The following is a 10580-nucleotide window of genomic DNA, read 5'->3' on the forward strand; positions in this document are numbered from 1 at the left end:
AAGCCATGCCTTCCGTATCATCCTCGTCCGGTTGATCGGGAATGGGGTCTTCCAACACATACGTCCTATCCTTAAGTTTGAGGACAATTCTTAGATTGCGGAACCAATCCATGAAGTTCGTATGGTTGAGTTTTTCCTTTTCGAGGATTGACCTCAACGATAGGTTGTTAAAGTTGATAGGTGCGTTTGGAATGTTGTTGTTGTTATTGGTGGCCATCTACAAAATTTAACAAAGTTGTTTAAGTATTAATTTTAATTTAACAATCAATACCCTTTAAATCCAATTGATATTTATTAAATTTTAGAATCCAACGGTAAACCAAATTTCGGTTAGGTGACCTTTATCCCGTCATTTGATTTAGCTAGGTAGTCATTATATGACAATTGCAATCCTTTTGCAACTTATAAGTTATGAGATCATGCAATCCTTTTACATGGCATATTATCCCATCAACGCCTATTTGTTCCTCATGCTTTGGTGACCCTAAGTTCATGATTCCCAAATCAAGTCGTCCTACTTATGTAAACATGTAAATTTAGCATACAAGTGGTTAGGTGACCTTTATCCCACAAGCATGCGAAATTCACCTTAATCATATTAGTTTGCTCATAACAGTTAGGTGACCTTTATCCCATTATGAGTTCCCTATGGCGTTTAACTTGTTTGCCTTGTTGTTAAAGGGATTTTGAAGTTTTCATTATTTCTAGTTTAAGAAAAAAATTATGCCATACACCAACATGCATTTAGTGTATGGTTCATTTGAAATCCATTTTCAAGTCTTGTAATTTTAGCCAATTACTTGATATAAACCATTTTATATGTGCAATCCGTTTCTTGTTCTTAATAACCATTTATTAGCGTCTTTTTAGCCATTTCAATTTAACCGATTAAATTGTAGTTTAGTAAATGTCATGTGGTTTATAATTTAACCAATTAAATTTTCGTTTTGCTTGTTGCTAACTTGTGTGATAACTTGTTGTAGTAACATACACAATCCACAATCATACAAGAAATAAAACAACCACGCATGCAAAACAAATGTGTTCACAATCAAGCCAATTTGGTAGACATTTGTTTAGCCGAAAACAAATGTCACCGGTAAAGGGTTATAACACAAAGTAGGAGATTTCAAATCTCCCATTTAATCTTGCATCTTCCTTGTCTTCATCTTGCATCTTCATTTTTACAAAATATATCCTAATACATTTTTCTAGAAAATGAAAATACAACCTAATCTATTTTACATACCAAATATAAAATAAATTACATAACCAAATGAATGAATATTACAACCAAATGAATGAATTAATTATTAAATACCAAATGAATAATACAAATCATTCAAACACACATGCATTCAATCATAAGGTCAAGGCATTGATTGTGAACGCTACATACAACAAATATGACCAATTTGCAAGTTCCAAACCCTCTTGGAAACTCTTTCAAATTCGGCCAAACTCACAAACCCACCCAAACCCGAACATTTTTACATTCCATATTCATGCATGTACATGGAATGCAAATATAGTGGGTTTAAAGACTATATAAGAAGCATAATCCATAGACTTCGGCTCTAGATACCATTGATGGAATTCAACATAATAACAAGTTTCTTAATGTTAATATAATCATGAAACCAATTCATTTTAGTTATAACTAGCGGAAGCATAATTAACAAGAAAACAAGTTTATATGTAAAACCATTTTAATTGAATTCCATATTAATATCAAGTCTTGAAATCATGCTTACAAATAACAAAGAAGGAAGAAGATTATACCCCCTCTATGATGAGTTATGAGCTGAATTTGGACAGCAATATGGATGATAAAGATGATGGAATAAAGCCTCTAACTTGAAGCCTCAAGTGTGTAATACCCCAAGCTCTTTTGCACCAACACTACCTTTGATTTAGTTAGGAATTAGGACACTTGATCACTTGTTTTTAACAACCAAAATCTGCTCTCTTCTACTACTTTTATTTCGGCCAGCAGACCTCCAGGAAGAAGTGAGAGAGATTTTCAATTGTTACTTGTATCTTGTGAGTCAAAATCCTTGGTAAAAGATAGATGAGCATGCCCCTTAAGGAATGTGCAATGTGAAAAGCAACAAAACATGCATGGGGTGGTCTTTCCTTGGGGTTGCAAAACCGCCACCTCCACCATGTTAATAACAATATTTAGTTTCTAATAAAACTTGTAGTTATTAGACCATGCATTTAATTTGTTACTTCCAATTTTATAAACTTATTTATAAAACATAACACATCTTAATTATTTAAACCTATAAATAACTAAAATCCTTTGCATTTATAAATTATCCAAATAATTTATCTAAAGTGATAATACTTCAGAAAACCGATTTTCTAAAGTTCAAGTGTCGTGTATTCATTTAACGATCCAATTGTTAAGATAAATACATATAAGGTGTCGGTACGCTTGTTATTGGGTATGACCCGACTTGGATCGTAACACATTAGCCACATTAATTTAATATGTCTCTCGGGCATACGAAATACTTTCATCTGTCTCCTTTATTGGTAGAAAGTGAGCTGATTTAGTTAGACAATCAACTATCACCCAAATAGTATCATGACTACTTGCAGTCCTTGGCAATTTCGTAATGTGTCATACCCCGTCCTAATCCGTCTGGACGAAGTCACCAACATCTAGTTCCATTGCGATGATCGACTCCAAATAATGTCTTTACAATGAGCAAATGCACAGCGGAAGATTTCTTTTATACCTGAGAATAAACATGCTTTCAAATGTCAACCAAAAGGTTGGTGAGTTCATAGGTTTATCATAAAACAATAAAATTCATCATTTTGATAGACCACAAGATTTAAATCCTGCATGGTACAAATGGGCCCGAATCCTATATCCACATGTAATGTACATGCTATATCTTTTAAATACAGTACACCTTTCTCGTGTACGAAATCATCCTTCATAAATCTTAGTAACCGTACACATATCTCATGCACAAAAATAACATACACATAACCTGTGTATAAAATCATTCTCTTGATACATAGCATTCACTTTTCATTACTTTCATAGCTTGGCTTGGTAACCGACCTTAACATATAATGTGCATAAATAAGATCCCCAAAACAGAACATCTCGTCTGTATAATAATCATATAAACTTCGAAGTACTAAACACCACGCCCACTAGCCCTTCCGTCTAGTGAACATTCTGGGTGGGGGTGTTAAACCCGGTAGCTACCTTTAGGATTCGCGTGAATTAGGGCCATACCCGATTCTAATTCTTAGGCTACCAAGCAATAATGATCAGGGGAAAGTATTCATAACAATTAGTGGCAATTATAACGTCCAACTAATTCAATAATAAACCACAGAACTTCCATCTGCATAATAATTCATTCGAGGAATGTTTTGCTTGTGTCTATCTCGTCAAACATTTATAAAAGCATTTCATGTATTCTCAGTTCAAAATATATTTCAAAAGCATTTAATAAAGCAGTTGTAAAAACAACGCATGTATTCTCAGTCCCAAAAATGTAAAGAGTAAAAGGGAGCAAATGAACTCACCTAATGTATTTTGTTGTAAAAATACATATGACTATATTGAACAATGCAGGGTTGGTCTCGGATTCACGAACCTATATCATATATGTATATATTAACACATATACTTGTAATCGATCAAATTTATATATTATTAATGATATAATTGTTATTTGAATAAATTATATGTTTCATTAATAACTAATTTATATGTTTCTATTTTATGTACTTTAACTAAATAAGTAGTATTTATAATAAAATGTTAATATAGATATATTTTATGTATTAGCTATAGTGTTATATAACCAAAAATTATTTGTTAAGGTATTATTAATAATAATAAAAATTTGTGTTATTTTATAATAATAATATTAGTAAATATACTTAATAATGATAATAATAATAATTATGATACTAAAAATAATAATACTTATAGTGATAATAATTTTGATAATAATAATAATAATACTTGTATTCCTAATAATAATAATAATAATAATAATAATAATAATAATAATAATAATAATAATAATAATAATAATAATAATAATAATAATAATGATAATAATAATAATAAGTAAAACTACCTCAAGAAAAAGTTCCAAAAATAATGACTATGCCCAGGCTCGAACCCCCAACCTCTCGATTCATAACTCCCCTTCCAAACCACTAGTCCATCGGTTTTTATCTATTTTAAGCACAATTTAATTATTTAAAACCCGTTTTCCGTTTCCAATCCGAATTGCCCTATCACACTTGGCCCAATAGTAAAATGACGAGCCCAACAAGGGAATCAGCCCACTATTCCATCCCAGTTTAATTAAGGCCTGGTTGAATTCGAAGCCCGTTGAGATATCTGTCTAATACAGTTCGCATAATTAAATAAAAATACTACATAGCAACCCTATTGGTGGATTGTGGGTTTCGGTTAAAAGTAACACAAGAAGCCACGATCTATCGTTATCATCATCTTTATAATCGTCATCATCATATCTACTTCTTCGTGTCATCTTCTTCCCTACGAACTCATCATCATGAATCATATTAGGAATGGTTCAGTAGAAACTGCAGTAGCAGATGCCATCGAGTAATAGGAAAATGAAACAACAACAACAACAACAACAGTATTATCGTTACTGTTTCACTATATGAATACGTGGGTTTTGATGGTTTTGGGTCGTGTTTAAGCAGCAAACATAATGGGATTAAGTAGAAATATGTATAGCCGTAGCAGGATTTGGATGATGGGTGTGTTGCTATTCGATGGAATAGATCAGAAATCAGCAATCACGGCAGCAGTGATGGAGGTTAGGAGAGAGAGAGGAAGATAGTGAGAGGGAGAGAGAGTATGAATGAGTTGAGGTGTTTCAGTTTCAAATAGGATAGGTTGGGGTGGTATTGGGTTGTTCATGGTAGTGGTGGTATTCGACCAAATTGGTGATTTCTGTGAAGTACTTAGGTGGTGGTTGATTATGTTAACTAAAACAAATCATAAACACGGATCAGTGAAAGGTTAAAATGGTGTACTGGTTTAGGGATTTTAGAACAAAAGTGACGATGAGATGGTGGAGATTAATGAAGGTAGGGAGGGTGGTTGATGTGGGTAACCGTGGTGGTGATGATTGCAAAAACAGAAGACCCGAGGTGGATCGATGGTATTAAGGTGGTGTTATATATAGGTGCTTGACAACAAAACATGAAAGGGTTGTAGAGTGGCGGTCGACGGTCACAAAGAAGAAGTAGACAGGAAATACAAAGTGTGATAGTGGTGATGGTTTTGTGTTCTATCATTCATGGGTGTATGGGTGTAGTTTAGACAAGATGATGAAGTGGTGTTAAGGTGGTGGTTTGAAATGGCGGATACCAAGATGGTTAGTGGTTGCAAGTGACGTTTTGATGATGTTGATGAAGACTTGGTGTTGAGCAGAAACCAGAAGGCTGAAGTGTAATAGTTTTTGGTGATGATAAATGATGATGGGTCTTGTTGTAGGTGGTTCGTGCAAGTGGGTTTTGTTTAAAGTAGGAACAAAAAGATGATCAAGAGGGGAAGGATGATTGGTTGTGTACGAGTGATGTAGCAGGGAAAACTACATATGTGTTGTTCCTTCATGTAATGTAATTGTGTAGTATATATATATATATATATACACACACACACACACATATATATATATATATATATATATATATATATATACACACACATATATATATATATATATATATATATATATATATATATATATATATATATATATATATATATATATACTAATTCACACCATGACAACACTTTTAAAACCCATGATTATTGCCAGTGGTATTACAACTAAGAGGTAAATAATAATAATAATAATATAATAAAATTGAATCACATGAATCGGTGCACAAACATAAATTAATAAAATAACCTTAGCAGTCACTAAAATTGTTTGTTAGTTACCGACATTTTTGTTACGAATATAATATCGTAGTCCGTTGTTAACTAGTGGCGAATGAAAAGTTTTCAGAAAAATCTCAAATTTTAAGATTAACTATATTTATTTATTTCGGTCTTTATGGTATAAAATTCGATTGCTAACTATTAAATAAAAATTAAATTAATTGTTGACTCCCAACCCCTAAGTAAAATATAATAAGTGTTAAAACTTAACAAATAGATTCTAAATATATATTTAATAAAGCTATAAATTATATGACTTCTTTTTGGATCACCTTTATTTAAAAATCACATAAGTTTGAATTAAACTTCTCTAAATAATAATCGGAACGTCCATCAAATATTACAATTATTAAGTAATTATATTCAATATACTCTATACATATATTTATATTTATTTTTATATGTATACACATTTGTTTACAAATAATGGTTCGTGAATCGTCGAGAATGGTTGAAGGTCAATTGAATCCATGTAAACAGTTCAAAAATTTTAAGACTCAACTTTATAAACTTTGCTTATCGTGTCTAGATCATATAAAAATTAAGTTTAAATTTGATCGGAAATTTCCGGGTCGTCACAGTACCTACCCGTTAAAGAAATTTCGTCTCGAAATTTGAGTGAGGTGGTCATGGCTAACAATAAAAATGTTTTCATGACGAATATGAGTTGTTAAATAGAGTTTATCATTATTGACTAATATAGATAAAACAATTCAATTATGTGAAGCGTACGAGTGAAGCTGTCACAAAAGATTGAGATAGAGATTTAACTGTTGACGTAATCACGGCGGATTTACGGAATTTAAGGAATTTAAAAAGGAAATCTTCGTAATCTATAAGATTTGATTCTTCGGCGAATAAAGAAAATTAAGATCTCTTTAAATACGGTAATCTGCCTCGATTGCTCTGTCGGATATTTCCATTATAAATTCACTTTCTCCGTTCCAATAAATATCACCATTCCTATACTTTCTTTCTTAATTCATACATCCAAAAGATTGTGAAAATGCTTAATCCCGTTCTGATCCTTGTCCTCATCTTTACTATCGCAACAATCATTCTCCTTTTCCAACTTCCACTAGAGGAATCTATTTTCTTTTATTTCGCCCTTGGGGTTATAGTGTTTTTAATCCTCCCGTGTCTTTATTGTAACATGTCGCGTTTTTCCGTTAAATTTATTTTTAACACTATCTTTTTTTTAATAATACCTTTCGTTATTTAAATTCGTAGTTTCCGTTGACCAACGTTCTTAATTTTCCCGTTATTTAATTATAACATCACTCGTTTACTCGAGCGTTTTTAAAATATTCGTTTGGTTAAAATCCCGCACCCGCTTCTAAACTCGAGGGACTAAAATTGACACGGGGCAAACTAGTTGACTAGGTCAACTAGTCTACCCCAATCCCCACCATTCAATCATCTCCATCTCTCTCTCTTTCTCTCTAGCAAGAACACACACACAAACACCCAATTCAATCATTCATCATCTAAATTCGATCTAGGAGGCTTACAACAAAACAAATTACATATTTGGAATCCTCTCTTCATCCTCTACAATTTGATACCAACTTCATCTCGTTTGGGTAACGTTTCTAAAATACTAGATTTCTCTAAATTCGTTTTATATACTTGAAATGGTCTTAGTTAGTGTCTATGGCTCGTGTATAACATGAATATATGTTTTGTTTGCTCGATTCGTTGTTTTGAGTAACTAGTTTGAACATTTGAAATGGGTGTGCTAAATCTTTGATTTTGGATGAGTTAATGTTGTTAAATTGTTAAAGTTCATGTTTTAATTGTGTTACTAGTATCACTAGCTTCATTTTGATGCGTAGGTTGATTAAGAAAACTTCAAAAACATGAATATTGATTTTTGCGGATTTTGGTTAGGGTTTGATAGACTTAAAACGAGCTTTTGATTTTTCGAATGCCATGAAATGTTATTAGTAAGTGTTTAGTTGTAATGTATGTTTCATTACCTTCAAAACGGCATATCATATGTGTGAATTGGATTCCCGAAACTTAAAATGCATTTGATGAACTTGAAACTTTGAAAATAAACCTTTCTTGATCAATTGACGAGTTTTCGGTTATTGTAATTGATGTTTTTGCTTGTGAAAGGTAGTTAATTGTATTCCTTGTCAAAAGAGCTTTCCAATGATATAAGATGCGTATTCTAAGTGTTTACGGTTTGCGTTTTGTGCTAAATTGAATTTTGGATCAAGACTTGAACTTTTGAAACTGACCAGGTACTAGGCCACGCCTAATGTCGCGGCGCGACACCTCTGGCCGCGGCGCGGTAATAGCCGTGTTTGGGTTCTGACCTACTTTGTCAAATTTCGAAAAATGTTTGCTATGCTACGCACCTCTGATTCACATGAAACTTGACCAACATGCTCATATATGATTTCTAAGCTCAGGAAAATAGTTCGGAACCCGACCCGACCCCGTTGACTTTTTCGTTGACATTGACCAAGTTTGACTTTTAGTCAAACTTAACAAAACACTTATGCAATCGTTCTAATCTTATTTTATACTTGATTCTTGCATGAAACTTGACAACGTGATTCACATGCTATATAATCGAGTCATAATGAGCCATAGGACTAATTGAACACATTTCACCCGACCTTGTGTCGTAACCGGTTAATTGATACAACTTATTTGTTTAGGTCAAGGCTAAGCAACTTTCATGCACACGTTTACTTTGTGAAGTACATTTATACTCGTGCACTCGAGGTGAGATCATAGTCCCACCTTTTCAACAACTTTTTATACTTTTAAATTGTGGGCTGACAAATATACTTTGTTACATTTTGTACTACTTACTTTTATACTTTGAACACAAGTACAATGAAAACAAACATTCCACAGCGAGTTAGAACAAAAATCCTCAATTCGATTATCATTAGTTACACTTGCAGGGTGTAAGCGAGAACTTATATTGCGTGGCCATACGGGTTTGACAAACCCTCATTACGGACGGTTCGCTACCGTCTACGGATGAAATATATTTTCGAGAAACAGTGTATGTTCTAACACTATTGTGATGGGGTTCTATGGAAGGAAACGTTAAGTCTTGATAATTGGGTGCTCGCGAACAATACTTTTGGAATGCAAACGATTTTGATAATCAACTATGGGAATACTAAATCTTGTGGTTCAAAAACAACGTTTACAAATACACCTATGATTTCACCAACGTTTTTCGTTGACAGTTTTCTATATGTTTCTCAGGTTCATACTCAGCTATTTGATACATGCTTCCGCGTACTTTCATACTTGCTTGGGGTCAAGCATACATACATACATACTTACGCTATTTATAGCAACTGTGATTTTCAATTAATTATGTCGCAAGTTATTTCATTTATACATTACTATTTTGTAATCTTAAACTTGTTGTCGATCCTTTTGGTAAACTGAACCTTGCGAGTCTTGTACTTTTCAAATGAATGCGACGTAATTTTGGTCAAACGAGTCTCATATAGGGACTACGACCACGTAACGGGACCTAAGTTAGCGGCGCCGTCAATGACGATTTTGTCGGGTCGCTACAGATGGTATCAGAGCGTTGGTTGTAGGGAACTAGGATATGCATTAGTGTGTCTGACAGAGTCGTTAGGACGCATTAGTGAATCTAGACTACAACCGGATAGTTAGCCATTGCATTCTGACATACATTTGCTATAGATAGCACTTACTTGACTACTTGTGCATTATACTTGAATCATTCTTAGGCAAACTTCTTGATGGTACCAAGCTTTCATCATACGAATCCGTATTCCGCCACTTTTTGGTAACACACGTGAATTCAAGGTTTATACGCGTACGGATGACCACGACTTCGTTAGTCACTCCAGTTCGGGAATTCTGACTCCTTGGTTGTTATCCACCCCGTCTCAGCTTACTATCCACAAGTGTTGTAAAGTTTCCACCACCACTCTAGATGAGTATCGTCATCACTATTTATCACTACGGTTGCGTACTACTCGTTATCATGACTCGTTACTCCTTTCATACCTAAATACATTATTGTCTGACTCGAACCGCATTGACGTGAACAATCATTTATACACTTCCCTCGGGGAACGCTTCCTTAGAGTTGCAGAAATTCTTTTGATTTAATACTAGTCACGTTTGAGACGTCGTTACATTTTGTTCATATTAGATCTTCACAGTTACACGAACTTGATGTTATGGAGTGATGTGGGAATGGAGGTATGAGTTAGCGTAATATAACGACACTCGATCAACGTGGTTATATTACGGTAAGACATACCAAAGTTCTAATGACACGTGATGGTGGTTAGACTCGATCAACCTAATCACCACCATGTGCCATGTACATGACTTTATCTATTCATGTTTGGACATCTGAAAACTCCGAAAGTACTGACAACAACCATACCGGGGACACACCTTCGAATATTATCGAACCATATTTATGCTTCCGAATGAATGACAAATTCTTTCAACATCAAACATATGTTACACGTGTATACTATCTCATTTTCGCACAGTTTTATTGGCGAACTTCGATATGTTTGTTATGCTCACATCGAGGCAGAAACTTCTCTCGCCTTACACTCGTACTTCCATT

This window comes from Rutidosis leptorrhynchoides, chromosome 1, assembly GCF_046630445.1.
Source record: "Rutidosis leptorrhynchoides isolate AG116_Rl617_1_P2 chromosome 1, CSIRO_AGI_Rlap_v1, whole genome shotgun sequence".
NCBI lineage: Eukaryota > Viridiplantae > Streptophyta > Magnoliopsida > Asterales > Asteraceae > Rutidosis > Rutidosis leptorrhynchoides.